Consider the following 17,568-nt stretch of genomic DNA (forward strand, 5'->3'; position numbering starts at 1 on the left):
ACCGTTGGGTTCCAAGCGCGTGGTACTGGGTTCGAGTCCCGGCCGGAACGAAAATCTTCCATGTATATATTTCTCTACTAATTTGAAGATTCTTTTTTTTTTTCAATTTCTTTCTTTTGCAAATATGGATTATTTATGTTCGGAAGAAAATTCTGAGTCAGTTTAATCATTCGACCTTTAGATTTCAAAGATTTTAGATCAATAATTACTAAGGTGCATTTTTTGTTTTTATTATAATTAAGACACCGATCAACAGAGATCCGATAGTATATTGGCGAGAGCGTTGGGCTTCCATGAGTGTCGCCCTGGGTTCAAATCCCAGCCGGAAAGGAAATCTTAAATGCAAATATTTTTTTCTAATTTTATAATTCTTTTTTTTTATTTTTCCCTTTTGCGAAGTCAGTCAGTCAGTCTGACAGTCAATCAGTCAAGCACTCAGTCATTCAGTCTCAGTCAGTCAGTCCAGTCAGTCAGTCACTCAGTCAGTCAGTTAGTCCTTCAGCCAGTCAGTCAAGCAGTCAGTCATTTAGTCTCAGTCAGTCAGTCATTCAGTCAGTCAGTCAGTCAGGCAGTCAGTCAGTCGGTCAGCCTTATTCAGTCAGTCTGTCAGTCAGTCAGTCAGTCAGCCTTATTCAGTCAGTCTGTCAGTCATCCTTATTCAGTCAGTCTGTCAGTCAGTCAGTCGGTCAGTCCTGTCCAGTCAGTTAGTCAGTCAAGCAGTCAGTCAGGTAGTCAAGCAGTCAGTCAGTCAGTGTCAGTCAGTCATTTAGTCATTCAGTCAGTCAGTGAAATAGCCAGTCAGAGAGTCAAGCAGTCAGTCAGTCAGTCTCAGTCAGTCAGTTAGTCAGTCAGTCAGTCAGTCAGTCAGTCAGTCCAGTCTCACTCAGTCAGGCAGTTAGTCAGTCAGTCTCGGTCAGTCAGTGAGTCAGTCAGTCAGTATCAGTCAGTCAGTGAGTCAGTCTGTCAGTCAGGCAGTATCAGTCAGGCAGTAAGACTCCGCTCGACAGAACTCCGATAGCCTAATGGCTAGACCGCTGGTCTTCCAAGCGAGTGGCCTGGGTTCGAGTCCCAGCCGGAGCGAATATCTTCAATGTATATATTTCTTTTCTAATTTGAAAATTCTTTTTTTTTTCAATTTCTTTCCTTTGCAATTATTGATTATTTATGTAGGGAAGAAAATTCTGAGTCAGTTTAATTTTTCGACACGAAGATTTCAAAGTGTTTAAATAAACAATTACCAAGGTGCATTTTTTGTTTTTATTATATTTAAAACTCCCACCGACAGAGCTCCCATAGACTAATGGCTAGAGTGTTAGGCTTCCAAGCGAGTGGCCCTGGGTTCGAGTCCCAGCCTGAACGAAAATCTTCAATGTATACTTTTAGTTTCTAATTTGAAATTTCTTCTTCTTTTTTTTTCAATTTTTCTCTTTTGCGAATATTGATTATTTATGTAGGGAGAAAAATTCTGAGTCAGTTTAATTATTCGACCTGTAAATTTCAAAGTGTTTGAATCAATAATTACCAAGGTGCATTTTTTGTTTTTATTATATTTAAGACTTCCATCGACAGAGCTCCGATAGCCTAATGGCTACACCGTTGGGTTCCTAGCGCGTGGTACTGGGTTCGAGTCCCGGCCGGAAAGGAAATCTTAAATGCAAATATTTTTTTCTAATTTTATAATTCTTTTTTTTTTATTTTTCCCTTTTGCGAAGTCAGTCAGTCAGTCTGACAGTCAATCAGTCAAGCACTCAGTCATTCAGTCTCAGTCAGTCAGTCCAGTCAGTCAGTCACTCAGTCAGTCAGTTAGTCCTTCAGCCAGTCAGTCAAGCAGTCAGTCAGTCAGTCAGGCAGTCAGTCAGTCAGTCAGTCGGTCAGTCCTGTGCAGTCAGTTAGTCACTAAAGCAGTCAGTCAGTCTCAGTCAGTCAGTCAGTCAGTCAGTCTAGTCCAGTCTCAGTCAGTCAGTCAGTCAGTCAGTCTAGTCCAGTCTCAGTCAGTCAGTCAGTCAGTCTCGGTCAGTCAGTCAGTCAGTCATTCAGTCAGTCAGTCAGTCAGGCAGTCAGTCAGTCGGTCAGCCTTATTCAGTCAGTCAGTCAGTCAGTCAGTCAGTCAGCCTTATTCAGTCAGTCTGTCAGTCATCCTTATTCAGTCAGTCTGTCAGTCTTCCTTATTCAGTCAGTCTGTCAGTCAGTCAGTCGGTCAGTCCTGTCCAGTCAGTTAGTCAGTCAAGCAGTCAGTCAGGTAGTCAAGCAGTCAGTCAGTCAGTGTCAGTCAGTCATTTAGTCATTCAGTCAGTCAGTGAAATAGCCAGTCAGAGAGTCAAGCAGTCAGTCAGTCAGTCTCAGTCAGTCAGTTAGTCAGTCAGTCAGTCAGTCAGTCAGTCAGTCCAGTCTCAGTCAGTCATTCAGTTAGTCAGTCAGTCTCGGTCAGTCAGTGAGTCAGTCAGTCAGTATCAGTCAGTCAGTGAGTCAGTCTGTTAGTCAGGCAGTATCAGTCAGGCAGTAAGACTCCGCTCGACGGAACTCCGATAGCCTAATGGCTAGACCGCTGGTCTTCCAAGCGAGTGGCCTGGGTTCGAGTCCCAGCCGGAACGAATATCTTCAATGTATATATTTCTTTTCTAATTTGAAAATTCTTTTTTTTTTCAATTTCTTTCCTTTGCAATTATTGATTATTTATGTAGGGAAGAAAATTCTGAGTCAGTTTAATTTTTCGACCTGTAAATTTCAAAGTGTTTGAATCAATAATTACCAAGGTGCATTTTTTGTTTTTATTATATTTAAGACTTCCATCGACAGAGCTCCCATAGGCTAATGGCTAGAGTGTTAGGCTTCCAAGCGAGTGGCCCTGGGTTCGAGTCCCAGCCTGAACGAAAATCTTCAATGTATACTTTTAGTTTCTAATTTGAAATTTCTTCTTTTTTTTTAATTTTTCTCTTTTGCGAATATTGATTATTTATGTAGGGAGAAAAATTCTGAGTCAGTTTAATTATTCGACCTGTAAATTTCAAAGTGTTTGAATCAATAATTACCAAGGTGCATTTTTTGTTTTTATTATATTTAAGACTTCCATCGAAAGAGCTCCGATAGCCTAATGGCTAGACCGTTGGGTTCCAAGCGCGTGGTACTGGGTTCGAGTCCCGGCCGGAACGAAAATCTTCCATGTATATATTTCTCTTCTAATTTGAAGATTCTTTTTTTTTTCAATTTCTTTCTTTTGCAAATATGGATTATTTATGTACGGAAGAAAATTCTGAGTCAGTTTAATAATTCGACCTTTAGATTTCAAAGATTTTAGATCAATAATTACTAAGGTGCATTTTTTGTTTTTATTATAATTAAGACACCGATCAACAGAGATCCGATAGGATATTGGGGAGAGCGTTGGGCTTCCATGAGTGTCGCCCTGGGTTCAAATCCCAGCCGGAAAGGAAATCTTAATTGCAAATATTTTTTTCTAATTTTATAATTCTTTTATTTTTATTTTTCCCTTTTGCGAAGTCAGTCAGTCAGTCTGACAGTCAATCAGTCAAGCACTCAGTCATTCAGTCTCAGTCAGTCAGTCCAGTCAGTCAGTCACTCAGTCAGTCAGTTAGTCCTTCAGCCAGTCAGTCAAGCAGTCAGTCATTTAGTCTCAGTCAGTCAGTCATTCAGTCAGTCAGGCAGTCAGTCTGTCAGTCGGTCAGTCCTGTGCAGTCAGTTAGTCACTAAAGCAGTCAGTCAGTCTCAGTCAATCAGTCAGTCAGTCAGTCCAGTCCAGTCTCAGTCAGTCAGTCAGTCAGTCTCGGTCATTCAGTCAGTCAGTCATTCAGTCAGTCAGTCAGTCAGTTAGTCAGTCAGTCAGTCAGTCAGTCAGTCAGTCCAGTCTCAGTCAGTCAGGCAGTTAGTCAGTCAGTCGCGGTCAGTCAGTGAGTCAGTCAGTCAGTCAGGCAGTATCAGTCAGGCAGTAAGACTCCGCTCGACAGAACTCCGATAGCCTAATGGCTAGACCGCTGGTCTTCCAAGCGAGTGGCCTGGGTTCGAGTCCCAGCCGGAGCGAATATCTTCAATGTATATATTTCTTTTCTAATTTGAAAATTCTTTTTTTTTTTTCAATTTCTTTCCTTTGCAATTATTGATTATTTATGTAGGGAAGAAAATTCTGAGTCAGTTTAATTTTTCGACACGAAGATTTCAAAGTGTTTAAATAAACAATTACCAAGGTGCATTTTTTGTTTTTATTATATTTAAAACTCCCACCGACAGAGCTCCCATAGACTAATGGCTAGAGTGTTAGGCTTCCAAGCGAGTGGCCCTGGGTTCGAGTCCCAGCCTGAACGAAAATCTTCAATGTATACTTTTAGTTTCTAATTTGAAATTTCTTCTTCTTTTTTTTTTAATTTTTCGCTTTTGCGAATATTGATTATTTATGTAGGGAGAAAAATTCTGAGTCAGTTTAATTATTCGACCTGTAAATTTCAAAGTGTTTGAATCAATAATTACCAAGGTGCATTTTTTGTTTTTATTATATTTAAGACTTCCATCGACAGAGCTCCGATAGCCTAATGGCTAGACCGTTGTGTTCCAAGCGCGTGGTACTGGGTTCGAGTCCCGGCCGGAACGAAAATCTTCCATGTATATATTTCTCTTCTAATTTGAAGATTCTTTTTTTTTTCAATTTCTTTCTTTTGCAAATATGGATTATTTATGTACGGAAGAAAATTCTGAGTCAGTTTAATCATTCGACCTTTAGATTTCAAAGATTTTAGATCAATAATTACTAAGGTGCATTTTTTGTTTTTATTATAATTAAGACACCGATCAACAGAGATCCGATAGTATATTGGCGAGAGCGTTGGGCTTCCATGAGTGTCGCCCTGGGTTCAAATCCCAGCCGGAAAGGAAATCTTAAATGCAAATATTTTTTTCTAATTTTATAATTCTTTTATTTTTATTTTTCCCTTTTGCGAAGTCAGTCAGTCAGTCTGACAGTCAATCAGTCAAGCACTCAGTCATACAGTCTCAGTCAGTCAGTCCAGTCAGTCAGTCACTCAGTCAGTCAGTTAGTCCTTCAGCCAGTCAGTCAAGCAGTCAGTCATTTAGTCTCAGTCAGTCAGTCATTCAGTCAGTCAGGCAGTCAGTCAGTCAGTCAGTCGGTCAGTCCTGTGCAGTCAGTTAGTCACTAAAGCAGTCAGTCAGTCTCAGTCAGTCAGTCAGTCTCAGTCAGTCCAGTCCAGTCTCAGTCAGTCAGTCAGTCAGTCTCGGTCAGTCAGTCAGTCAGTCAGTCAGTCAGTCAGTCAGTCAGGCAGTCAGTCAGTCGGTCAGCCTTATTCAGTCAGTCAGTCAGTCAGTCAGTCAGTCAGCCTTATTCAGTCAGTCTGTCAGTCATCCTTATTCAGTCAGTCTGTCAGTCTTCCTTATTCAGTCAGTCTGTCAGTCAGTCAGTCGGTCAGTCCTGTCCAGTCAGTTAGTCAGTCAAGCAGTCAGTCAGGTAGTCAAGCAGTCAGTCAGTCAGTGTCAGTCAGTCATTTAGTCATTCAGTCAGTCAGTGAAATAGCCAGTCAGAGAGTCAAGCAGTCAGTCAGTCAGTCTCAGTCAGTCAGTTAGTCAGTCAGTCAGTCAGTCAGTCAGTCAGTCCAGTCTCAGTCAGTCATTCAGTTAGTCAGTCAGTCTCGGTCAGTCAGTGAGTCAGTCAGTCAGTATCAGTCAGTCAGTGAATCAGTCTGTTAGTCAGGCAGTATCAGTCAGGCAGTAAGACTCCGCTCGACGGAACTCCGATAGCCTAATGGCTAGACCGCTGGTCTTCCAAGCGAGTGGCCTGGGTTCGAGTCCCAGCCGGAACGAATATCTTCAATGTATATATTTCTTTTCTAATTTGAAAATTCTTTTTTTTTTCAATTTCTTTCCTTTGCAATTATTGATTATTTATGTAGGGAAGAAAATTCTGAGTCAGTTTAATTTTTCGACACGAGGATTTCAAAGTGTTTAAATAAACAATTACCAAGGTGCATTTTTTGTTTTGATTATATTTAAAACTCCCACTGACAGAGCTCCCATAGGCTAATGGCTAGAGTGTTAGGCTTCCAAGCGAGTGGCCCTGGGTTCGAGTCCCAGCCTGAACGAAAATCTTCAATGTATACTTTTAGTTTCTAATTTGAAATTTCTTCTTTTTTTTTAATTTTTCTCTTTTGCGAATATTGATTATTTATGTAGGGAGAAAAATTCTGAGTCAGTTTAATTATTCGACCTGTAAATTTCAAAGTGTTTGAATCAATAATTACCAAGGTGCATTTTTTGTTTTTATTATATTTAAGACTTCCATCGAAAGAGCTCCGATAGCCTAATGGCTAGACCGTTGGGTTCCAAGCGCGTGGTACTGGGTTCGAGTCCCGGCCGGAACGAAAATCTTCCATGTATATATTTCTCTTCTAATTTGAAGATTCTTTTTTTTTTCAATTTCTTTCTTTTGCAAATATGGATTATTTATGTACGGAAGAAAATTCTGAGTCAGTTTAATAATTCGACCTTTAGATTTCAAAGATTTTAGATCAATAATTACTAAGGTGCATTTTTTGTTTTTATTATAATTAAGACACCGATCAACAGAGATCCGATAGGATATTGGGGAGAGCGTTGGGCTTCCATGAGTGTCGCCCTGGGTTCAAATCCCAGCCGGAAAGGAAATCTTAATTGCAAATATTTTTTTCTAATTTTATAATTCTTTTATTTTTATTTTTCCCTTTTGCGAAGTCAGTCAGTCAGTCTGACAGTCAATCAGTCAAGCACTCAGTCATTCAGTCTCAGTCAGTCAGTCCAGTCAGTCAGTCACTCAGTCAGTCAGTTAGTCCTTCAGCCAGTCAGTCAAGCAGTCAGTCATTTAGTCTCAGTCAGTCAGTCATTCAGTCAGTCAGGCAGTCAGTCTGTCAGTCGGTCAGTCCTGTGCAGTCAGTTAGTCACTAAAGCAGTCAGTCAGTCTCAGTCAATCAGTCAGTCAGTCAGTCCAGTCCAGTCTCAGTCAGTCAGTCAGTCAGTCTCGGTCATTCAGTCAGTCAGTCATTCAGTCAGTCAGTCAGTCAGTTAGTCAGTCAGTCAGTCAGTCAGTCAGTCAGTCCAGTCTCAGTCAGTCAGGCAGTTAGTCAGTCAGTCGCGGTCAGTCAGTGAGTCAGTCAGTCAGTCAGGCAGTATCAGTCAGGCAGTAAGACTCCGCTCGACAGAACTCCGATAGCCTAATGGCTAGACCGCTGGTCTTCCAAGCGAGTGGCCTGGGTTCGAGTCCCAGCCGGAGCGAATATCTTCAATGTATATATTTCTTTTCTAATTTGAAAATTCTTTTTTTTTTTTCAATTTCTTTCCTTTGCAATTATTGATTATTTATGTAGGGAAGAAAATTCTGAGTCAGTTTAATTTTTCGACACGAAGATTTCAAAGTGTTTAAATAAACAATTACCAAGGTGCATTTTTTGTTTTTATTATATTTAAAACTCCCACCGACAGAGCTCCCATAGACTAATGGCTAGAGTGTTAGGCTTCCAAGCGAGTGGCCCTGGGTTCGAGTCCCAGCCTGAACGAAAATCTTCAATGTATACTTTTAGTTTCTAATTTGAAATTTCTTCTTCTTTTTTTTTTAATTTTTCGCTTTTGCGAATATTGATTATTTATGTAGGGAGAAAAATTCTGAGTCAGTTTAATTATTCGACCTGTAAATTTCAAAGTGTTTGAATCAATAATTACCAAGGTGCATTTTTTGTTTTTATTATATTTAAGACTTCCATCGACAGAGCTCCGATAGCCTAATGGCTAGACCGTTGTGTTCCAAGCGCGTGGTACTGGGTTCGAGTCCCGGCCGGAACGAAAATCTTCCATGTATATATTTCTCTTCTAATTTGAAGATTCTTTTTTTTTTCAATTTCTTTCTTTTGCAAATATGGATTATTTATGTACGGAAGAAAATTCTGAGTCAGTTTAATCATTCGACCTTTAGATTTCAAAGATTTTAGATCAATAATTACTAAGGTGCATTTTTTGTTTTTATTATAATCAAGACACCGATCAACAGAGATCCGATAGTATATTGGCGAGAGCGTTGGGCTTCCATGAGTGTCGCCCTGGGTTCAAATCCCAGCCGGAAAGGAAATCTTAAATGCAAATATTTTTTTCTAATTTTATAATTCTTTTATTTTTATTTTTCCCTTTTGCGAAGTCAGTCAGTCAGTCTGACAGTCAATCAGTCAAGCACTCAGTCATACAGTCTCAGTCAGTCAGTCCAGTCAGTCAGTCACTCAGTCAGTCAGTTAGTCCTTCAGCCAGTCAGTCAAGCAGTCAGTCATTTAGTCTCAGTCAGTCAGTCATTCAGTCAGTCAGGCAGTCAGTCAGTCAGTCAGTCGGTCAGTCCTGTGCAGTCAGTTAGTCACTAAAGCAGTCAGTCAGTCTCAGTCAGTCAGTCAGTCTCAGTCAGTCCAGTCCAGTCTCAGTCAGTCAGTCAGTCAGTCTCGGTCAGTCAGTCAGTCAGTCAGTCAGTCAGTCAGTCAGTCAGGCAGTCAGTCAGTCGGTCAGCCTTATTCAGTCAGTCAGTCAGTCAGTCAGTCAGTCAGCCTTATTCAGTCAGTCTGTCAGTCATCCTTATTCAGTCAGTCTGTCAGTCTTCCTTATTCAGTCAGTCTGTCAGTCAGTCAGTCGGTCAGTCCTGTCCAGTCAGTTAGTCAGTCAAGCAGTCAGTCAGGTAGTCAAGCAGTCAGTCAGTCAGTGTCAGTCAGTCATTTAGTCATTCAGTCAGTCAGTGAAATAGCCAGTCAGAGAGTCAAGCAGTCAGTCAGTCAGTCTCAGTCAGTCAGTTAGTCAGTCAGTCAGTCAGTCAGTCAGTCAGTCCAGTCTCAGTCAGTCATTCAGTTAGTCAGTCAGTCTCGGTCAGTCAGTGAGTCAGTCAGTCAGTATCAGTCAGTCAGTGAATCAGTCTGTTAGTCAGGCAGTATCAGTCAGGCAGTAAGACTCCGCTCGACGGAACTCCGATAGCCTAATGGCTAGACCGCTGGTCTTCCAAGCGAGTGGCCTGGGTTCGAGTCCCAGCCGGAACGAATATCTTCAATGTATATATTTCTTTTCTAATTTGAAAATTCTTTTTTTTTTCAATTTCTTTCCTTTGCAATTATTGATTATTTATGTAGGGAAGAAAATTCTGAGTCAGTTTAATTTTTCGACACGAGGATTTCAAAGTGTTTAAATAAACAATTACCAAGGTGCATTTTTTGTTTTGATTATATTTAAAACTCCCACTGACAGAGCTCCCATAGGCTAATGGCTAGAGTGTTAGGCTTCCAAGCGAGTGGCCCTGGGTTCGAGTCCCAGCCTGAACGAAAATCTTCAATGTATACTTTTAGTTTCTAATTTGAAATTTCTTCTTTTTTTTTAATTTTTCTCTTTTGCGAATATTGATTATTTATGTAGGGAGAAAAATTCTGAGTCAGTTTAATTATTCGACCTGTAAATTTCAAAGTGTTTGAATCAATAATTACCAAGGTGCATTTTTTGTTTTTATTATATTTAAGACTTCCATCGAAAGAGCTCCGATAGCCTAATGGCTAGACCGTTGGGTTCCAAGCGCGTGGTACTGGGTTCGAGTCCCGGCCGGAACGAAAATCTTCCATGTATATATTTCTCTTCTAATTTGAAGATTCTTTTTTTTTTCAATTTCTTTCTTTTGCAAATATGGATTATTTATGTACGGAAGAAAATTCTGAGTCAGTTTAATAATTCGACCTTTAGATTTCAAAGATTTTAGATCAATAATTACTAAGGTGCATTTTTTGTTTTTATTATAATTAAGACACCGATCAACAGAGATCCGATAGGATATTGGGGAGAGCGTTGGGCTTCCATGAGTGTCGCCCTGGGTTCAAATCCCAGCCGGAAAGGAAATCTTAATTGCAAATATTTTTTTCTAATTTTATAATTCTTTTATTTTTATTTTTCCCTTTTGCGAAGTCAGTCAGTCAGTCTGACAGTCAATCAGTCAAGCACTCAGTCATTCAGTCTCAGTCAGTCAGTCCAGTCAGTCAGTCACTCAGTCAGTCAGTTAGTCCTTCAGCCAGTCAGTCAAGCAGTCAGTCATTTAGTCTCAGTCAGTCAGTCATTCAGTCAGTCAGGCAGTCAGTCTGTCAGTCGGTCAGTCCTGTGCAGTCAGTTAGTCACTAAAGCAGTCAGTCAGTCTCAGTCAATCAGTCAGTCAGTCAGTCCAGTCCAGTCTCAGTCAGTCAGTCAGTCAGTCTCGGTCATTCAGTCAGTCAGTCATTCAGTCAGTCAGTCAGTCAGTTAGTCAGTCAGTCAGTCAGTCAGTCAGTCAGTCCAGTCTCAGTCAGTCAGGCAGTTAGTCAGTCAGTCGCGGTCAGTCAGTGAGTCAGTCAGTCAGTCAGGCAGTATCAGTCAGGCAGTAAGACTCCGCTCGACAGAACTCCGATAGCCTAATGGCTAGACCGCTGGTCTTCCAAGCGAGTGGCCTGGGTTCGAGTCCCAGCCGGAGCGAATATCTTCAATGTATATATTTCTTTTCTAATTTGAAAATTCTTTTTTTTTTTTCAATTTCTTTCCTTTGCAATTATTGATTATTTATGTAGGGAAGAAAATTCTGAGTCAGTTTAATTTTTCGACACGAAGATTTCAAAGTGTTTAAATAAACAATTACCAAGGTGCATTTTTTGTTTTTATTATATTTAAAACTCCCACCGACAGAGCTCCCATAGACTAATGGCTAGAGTGTTAGGCTTCCAAGCGAGTGGCCCTGGGTTCGAGTCCCAGCCTGAACGAAAATCTTCAATGTATACTTTTAGTTTCTAATTTGAAATTTCTTCTTCTTTTTTTTTTAATTTTTCGCTTTTGCGAATATTGATTATTTATGTAGGGAGAAAAATTCTGAGTCAGTTTAATTATTCGACCTGTAAATTTCAAAGTGTTTGAATCAATAATTACCAAGGTGCATTTTTTGTTTTTATTATATTTAAGACTTCCATCGACAGAGCTCCGATAGCCTAATGGCTAGACCGTTGTGTTCCAAGCGCGTGGTACTGGGTTCGAGTCCCGGCCGGAACGAAAATCTTCCATGTATATATTTCTCTTCTAATTTGAAGATTCTTTTTTTTTCAATTTCTTTCTTTTGCAAATATGGATTATTTATGTACGGAAGAAAATTCTGAGTCAGTTTAATCATTCGACCTTTAGATTTCAAAGATTTTAGATCAATAATTACTAAGGTGCATTTTTTGTTTTTATTATAATCAAGACACCGATCAACAGAGATCCGATAGTATATTGGCGAGAGCGTTGGGCTTCCATGAGTGTCGCCCTGGGTTCAAATCCCAGCCGGAAAGGAAATCTTAAATGCAAATATTTTTTTCTAATTTTATAATTCTTTTATTTTTATTTTTCCCTTTTGCGAAGTCAGTCAGTCAGTCTGACAGTCAATCAGTCAAGCACTCAGTCATTCAGTCTCAGTGAGTCAGTCCAGTCAGTCAGTCACTCAGTCAGTCAGTTAGTCCTTCAGCCAGTCAGTCAAGCAGTCAGTCATTTAGTCTCAGTCAGTCAGTCATTCAGTCAGTCAGTCAGTCATGCAGTCAGTCAGTCAGTCAGTCGGTCAGTCCTGTGCAGTCAGTTAGTCACTAAAGCAGTCAGTCAGTCTCAGTCAGTCAGTCAGTCAGTCAGTCCAGTCCAGTCTCAGTCAGTCAGTCAGTCAGTCTCGGTCAGTCAGTCAGTCAGTCATTCAGTCAGTCAGTCAGTCAGGCAGTCAGTCAGTCGGTCAGTCTTATTCAGTCAGTCGGTCAGTCAGTCAGTCAGTCAGCCTTATTCAGTCAGTCTGTCAGTCATCCTTATTCAGTCAGTCTGTCAGTCAGTCAGTCGGTCAGTCCTGTCCAGTCAGTTAGTCAGTCAAGCAGTCAGTCAGGTAGTCAAGCAGTCAGTCAGTCAGTGTCAGTCAGTCATTTAGTCATTCAGTCAGTCAGTGAAATAGCCAGTCAGAGAGTCAAGCAGTCAGTCAGTCAGTCTCAGTCAGTCAGTTAGTCAGTCAGTCAGTCAGTCAGTCAGTCAGTCCAGTCTCAGTCAGTCATTCAGTTAGTCAGTCAGTCTCGGTCAGTCAGTGAGTCAGTCAGTCAGTATCAGTCAGTCAGTGAGTCAGTCTGTCAGTCAGGCTGTATCAGTCAGGCAGTAAGACTCCGCTCGACGGAACTCCGTTAGCCTAATGGCTAGACCGCTGGTCTTCCAAGCGAGTGGCCTGGGTTCGAGTCCCAGCCGGAGCGAATATCTTCAATGTATATATTTCTTTTCTAATTTGAAAATTCTTTTTTTTTTCAATTTCTTTCCTTTGCAATTATTGATTATTTATGTAGGGAAGAAAATTCTGAGTCAGTTTAATTTTTCGACACGAAGATTTCAAAGTGTTTAAATAAACAATTACCAAATTGCATTTTTTGTTTTTATTATATTTAAAACTCCCACTGACAGAGCTCCCATAGGCTAATGGCTAGAGTGTTAGGCTTCCAAGCGAGTGGCCCTGGGTTCGAGTCCCAGCCTGAACGAAAATCTTCAATGTATACTTTTAGTTTCTAATTTGAAATTTCTTCTTTTTTTTTAATTTTTCTCTTTTGCGAATATTGATTATTTATGTAGGGAGAAAAATTCTGAGTCAGTTTAATTATTCGACCTGTAAATTTCAAAGTGTTTGAATCAATAATTACCAAGGTGCATTTTTTGTTTTTATTATATTTAAGACTTCCATCGACAGAGCTCCGATAGCCTAATGGCTAGACCGTTGGGTTCCAAGCGCGTGGTACTGGGGTCGAGTACCGGCCGGAACGAAAATCTTCCGTGTATATATTTCTCTTCTAATTTGAAAATTCTTTTTTTTTTCAATTTCTTTCTTTTGCAAATATGGATTATTTATGTACGGAAGAAAATTCTGAGTCAGTTTAATCATTCGACCTTTAGATTTCAAAGATTTTAGATCAATAATTACTAAGTTGCATTTTTTGTTTTTATTATAATTAAGACACCGATCAACAGAGATCCGATAGTATATTGGCGAGAGCGTTGGGCTTCCATGAGTGTCGCCCTGGGTTCAAATCCCAGCCGGAAAGGAAATCTTAAATGCAAATATTTTTTTCTAATTTTATAATTCTTTTATTTTTATTTTTCCCTTTTGCGAAGTCAGTCAGTCAGTCTGACAGTCAATCAGTCAAGCACTCAGTCATACAGTCTCAGTCAGTCAGTCCAGTCAGTCAGTCACTCAGTCAGTCAGTTAGTCCTTCAGCCAGTCAGTCAAGCAGTCAGTCATTTAGTCTCAGTCAGTCAGTCATTCAGTCAGTCAGGCAGTCAGTCAGTCAGTCAGTCGGTCAGTCCTGTGCAGTCAGTTAGTCACTAAAGCAGTCAGTCAGTCTCAGTCAGTCAGTCAGTCTCAGTCAGTCCAGTCCAGTCTCAGTCAGTCAGTCAGTCAGTCTCGGTCAGTCAGTCAGTCAGTCATTCAGTCAGTCAGTCAGTCAGGCAGTCAGTCAGTCGGTCAGCCTTATTCAGTCAGTCTGTCAGTCAGTCAGTCAGTCAGCCTTATTCAGTCAGTCTGTCAGTCATCCTTATTCAGTCAGTCTGTCAGTCAGTCAGTCGGTCAGTCCTGTCCAGTCAGTTAGTCAGTCAAGCAGTCAGTCAGGTAGTCAAGCAGTCAGTCAGTCAGTGTCAGTCAGTCATTTAGTCATTCAGTCAGTCAGTGAAATAGCCAGTCAGAGAGTCAAGCAGTCAGTCAGTCAGTCTCAGTCAGTCAGTTAGTCAGTCAGTCAGTCAGTCAGTCAGTCAGTCCAGTCTCAGTCAGTCATTCAGTTAGTCAGTCAGTCTCGGTCAGTCAGTGAGTCAGTCAGTCAGTATCAGTCAGTCAGTGAGTCAGTCTGTTAGTCAGGCAGTATCAGTCAGGCAGTAAGACTCCGCTCGACGGAACTCCGATAGCCTAATGGCTAGACCGCTGGTCTTCCAAGCGAGTGGCCTGGGTTCGAGTCCCAGCCGGAACGAATATCTTCAATGTATATATTTCTTTTCTAATTTGAAAATTCTCTTTTTCTTCAATTTCTTTCCTTTGCAATTATTGATTATTTATGTAGGGAAGAAAATTCTGAGTCAGTTTAATTTTTCGACACGAGGATTTCAAAGTGTTTAAATAAACAATTACCAAGGTGCATTTTTTGTTTTTATTATATTTAAAACTCCCACTGACAGAGCTCCCATAGGCTAATGGCTAGAGTGTTAGGCTTCCAAGCGAGTGGCCCTGGGTTCGAGTCCCAGCCTGAAAGAAAATCTTCAATGTATACTTTTAGTTTCTAATTTGAAATTTCTTCTTTTTTTTTAATTTTTCTCTTTTGCGAATATTGATTATTTATGTAGGGAGAAAAATTCTGAGTCAGTTTAATTATTCGACCTGTAAATTTCAAAGTGTTTGAATCAATAATTACCAAGGTGCATTTTTTGTTTTTATTATATTTAAGACTTCCATCGAAAGAGCTCCGATAGCCTAATGGCTAGACCGTTGGGTTCCAAGCGCGTGGTACTGGGTTCGAGTCCCGGCCGGAACGAAAATCTTCCATGTATATATTTCTCTTCTAATTTGAAGATTCTTTTTTTTTTCAATTTCTTTCTTTTGCAAATATGGATTATTTATGTACGGAAGAAAATTCTGAGTCAGTTTAATAATTCGACCTTTAGATTTCAAAGATTTTAGATCAATAATTACTAAGGTGCATTTTTTGTTTTTATTATAATTAAGACACCGATCAACAGAGATCCGATAGGATATTGGGGAGAGCGTTGGGCTTCCATGAGTGTCGCCCTGGGTTCAAATCCCAGCCGGAAAGGAAATCTTAATTGCAAATATTTTTTTCTAATTTTATAATTCTTTTATTTTTATTTTTCCCTTTTGCGAAGTCAGTCAGTCAGTCTGACAGTCAATCAGTCAAGCACTCAGTCATTCAGTCTCAGTCAGTCAGTCCAGTCAGTCAGTCACTCAGTCAGTCAGTTAGTCCTTCAGCCAGTCAGTCAAGCAGTCAGTCATTTAGTCTCAGTCAGTCAGTCATTCAGTCAGTCAGGCAGTCAGTCTGTCAGTCGGTCAGTCCTGTGCAGTCAGTTAGTCACTAAAGCAGTCAGTCAGTCTCAGTCAATCAGTCAGTCAGTCAGTCCAGTCCAGTCTCAGTCAGTCAGTCAGTCAGTCTCGGTCAGTTTGTCAGTCAGTCATTCAGTCAGTCAGTCAGTCAGTTAGTCAGTCAGTCAGTCAGTCAGTCAGTCAGTCCAGTCTCAGTCAGTCAGGCAGTTAGTCAGTCAGTCGCGGTCAGTCAGTGAGTCAGTCAGTCAGTCAGGCAGTATCAGTCAGGCAGTAAGACTCCGCTCGACAGAACTCCGATAGCCTAATGGCTAGACCGCTGGTCTTCCAAGCGAGTGGCCTGGGTTCGAGTCCCAGCCGGAGCGAATATCTTCAATGTATATATTTCTTTTCTAATTTGAAAATTCTTTTTTTTTTTCAATTTCTTTCCTTTGCAATTATTGATTATTTATGTAGGGAAGAAAATTCTGAGTCAGTTTAATTTTTCGACACGAAGATTTCAAAGTGTTTAAATAAACAATTACCAAGGTGCATTTTTTGTTTTTATTATATTTAAAACTCCCACCGACAGAGCTCCCATAGACTAATGGCTAGAGTGTTAGGCTTCCAAGCGAGTGGCCCTGGGTTCGAGTCCCAGCCTGAACGAAAATCTTCAATGTATACTTTTAGTTTCTAATTTGAAATTTCTTCTTCTTTTTTTTTTAATTTTTCGCTTTTGCGAATATTGATTATTTATGTAGGGAGAAAAATTCTGAGTCAGTTTAATTATTCGACCTGTAAATTTCAAAGTGTTTGAATCAATAATTACCAAGGTGCATTTTTTGTTTTTATTATATTTAAGACTTCCATCGAAAGAGCTCCGATAGCCTAATGGCTAGACCGTTGGGTTCCAAGCGCGTGGTACTGGGTTCGAGTCCCGGCCGGAACGAAAATCTTCCATGTATATATTTCTCTTCTAATTTGAAGATTCTTTTTTTTTTCAATTTCTTTCTTTTGCAAATATGGATTATTTATGTACGGAAGAAAATTCTGAGTCAGTTTAATAATTCGACCTTTAGATTTCAAAGATTTTAGATCAATAATTACTAAGGTGCATTTTTTGTTTTTATTATAATTAAGACACCGATCAACAGAGATCCGATAGGATATTGGGGAGAGCGTTGGGCTTCCATGAGTGTCGCCCTGGGTTCAAATCCCAGCCGGAAAGGAAATCTTAATTGCAAATATTTTTTTCTAATTTTATAATTCTTTTATTTTTATTTTTCCCTTTTGCGAAGTCAGTCAGTCAGTCTGACAGTCAATCAGTCAAGCACTCAGTCATTCAGTCTCAGTGAGTCAGTCCAGTCAGTCAGTCACTCAGTCAGTCAGTTAGTCCTTCAGCCAGTCAGTCAAGCAGTCAGTCATTTAGTCTCAGTCAGTCAGTCATTCAGTCAGTCAGTCAGTCATGCAGTCAGTCAGTCAGTCAGTCGGTCAGTCCTGTGCAGTCAGTTAGTCACTAAAGCAGTCAGTCAGTCTCAGTCAGTCAGTCAGTCAGTCAGTCCAGTCCAGTCTCAGTCAGTCAGTCAGTCAGTCTCGGTCAGTCAGTCAGTCAGTCATTCAGTCAGTCAGTCAGTCAGGCAGTCAGTCAGTCGGTCAGTCTTATTCAGTCAGTCGGTCAGTCAGTCAGTCAGTCAGCCTTATTCAGTCAGTCTGTCAGTCATCCTTATTCAGTCAGTCTGTCAGTCAGTCAGTCGGTCAGTCCTGTCCAGTCAGTTAGTCAGTCAAGCAGTCAGTCAGGTAGTCAAGCAGTCAGTCAGTCAGTGTCAGTCAGTCATTTAGTCATTCAGTCAGTCAGTGAAATAGCCAGTCAGAGAGTCAAGCAGTCAGTCAGTCAGTCTCAGTCAGTCAGTTAGTCAGTCAGTCAGTCAGTCAGTCAGTCAGTCCAGTCTCAGTCAGTCATTCAGTTAGTCAGTCAGTCTCGGTCAGTCAGTGAGTCAGTCAGTCAGTATCAGTCAGTCAGTGAGTCAGTCTGTCAGTCAGGCAGTATCAGTCAGGCAGTAAGACTCCGCTCGACGGAACTCCGTTAGCCTAATGGCTAGACCGCTGGTCTTCCAAGCGAGTGGCCTGGGTTCGAGTCCCAGCCGGAGCGAATATCTTCAATGTATATATTTCTTTTCTAATTTGAAAATTCTTTTTTTTTTCAATTTCTTTCCTTTGCAATTATTGATTATTTATGTAGGGAAGAAAATTCTGAGTCAGTTTAATTTTTCGACACGAAGATTTCAAAGTGTTTAAATAAACAATTACCAAGGTGCATTTTTTGTTTTTATTATATTTAAAACTCCCACTGACAGAGCTCCCATAGGCTAATGGCTAGAGTGTTAGGCTTCCAAGCGAGTGGCCCTGGGTTCGAGTCCCAGCCTGAACGAAAATCTTCAATGTATACTTTTAGTTTCTAATTTGAAATTTCTTCTTTTTTTTTAATTTTTCTCTTTTGCGAATAT

The sequence above is a fragment of the Uloborus diversus genome, unplaced genomic scaffold (genome assembly GCF_026930045.1).
Source record: "Uloborus diversus isolate 005 unplaced genomic scaffold, Udiv.v.3.1 scaffold_96, whole genome shotgun sequence".
Classification (NCBI taxonomy): Eukaryota; Metazoa; Arthropoda; class Arachnida; order Araneae; family Uloboridae; genus Uloborus; species Uloborus diversus.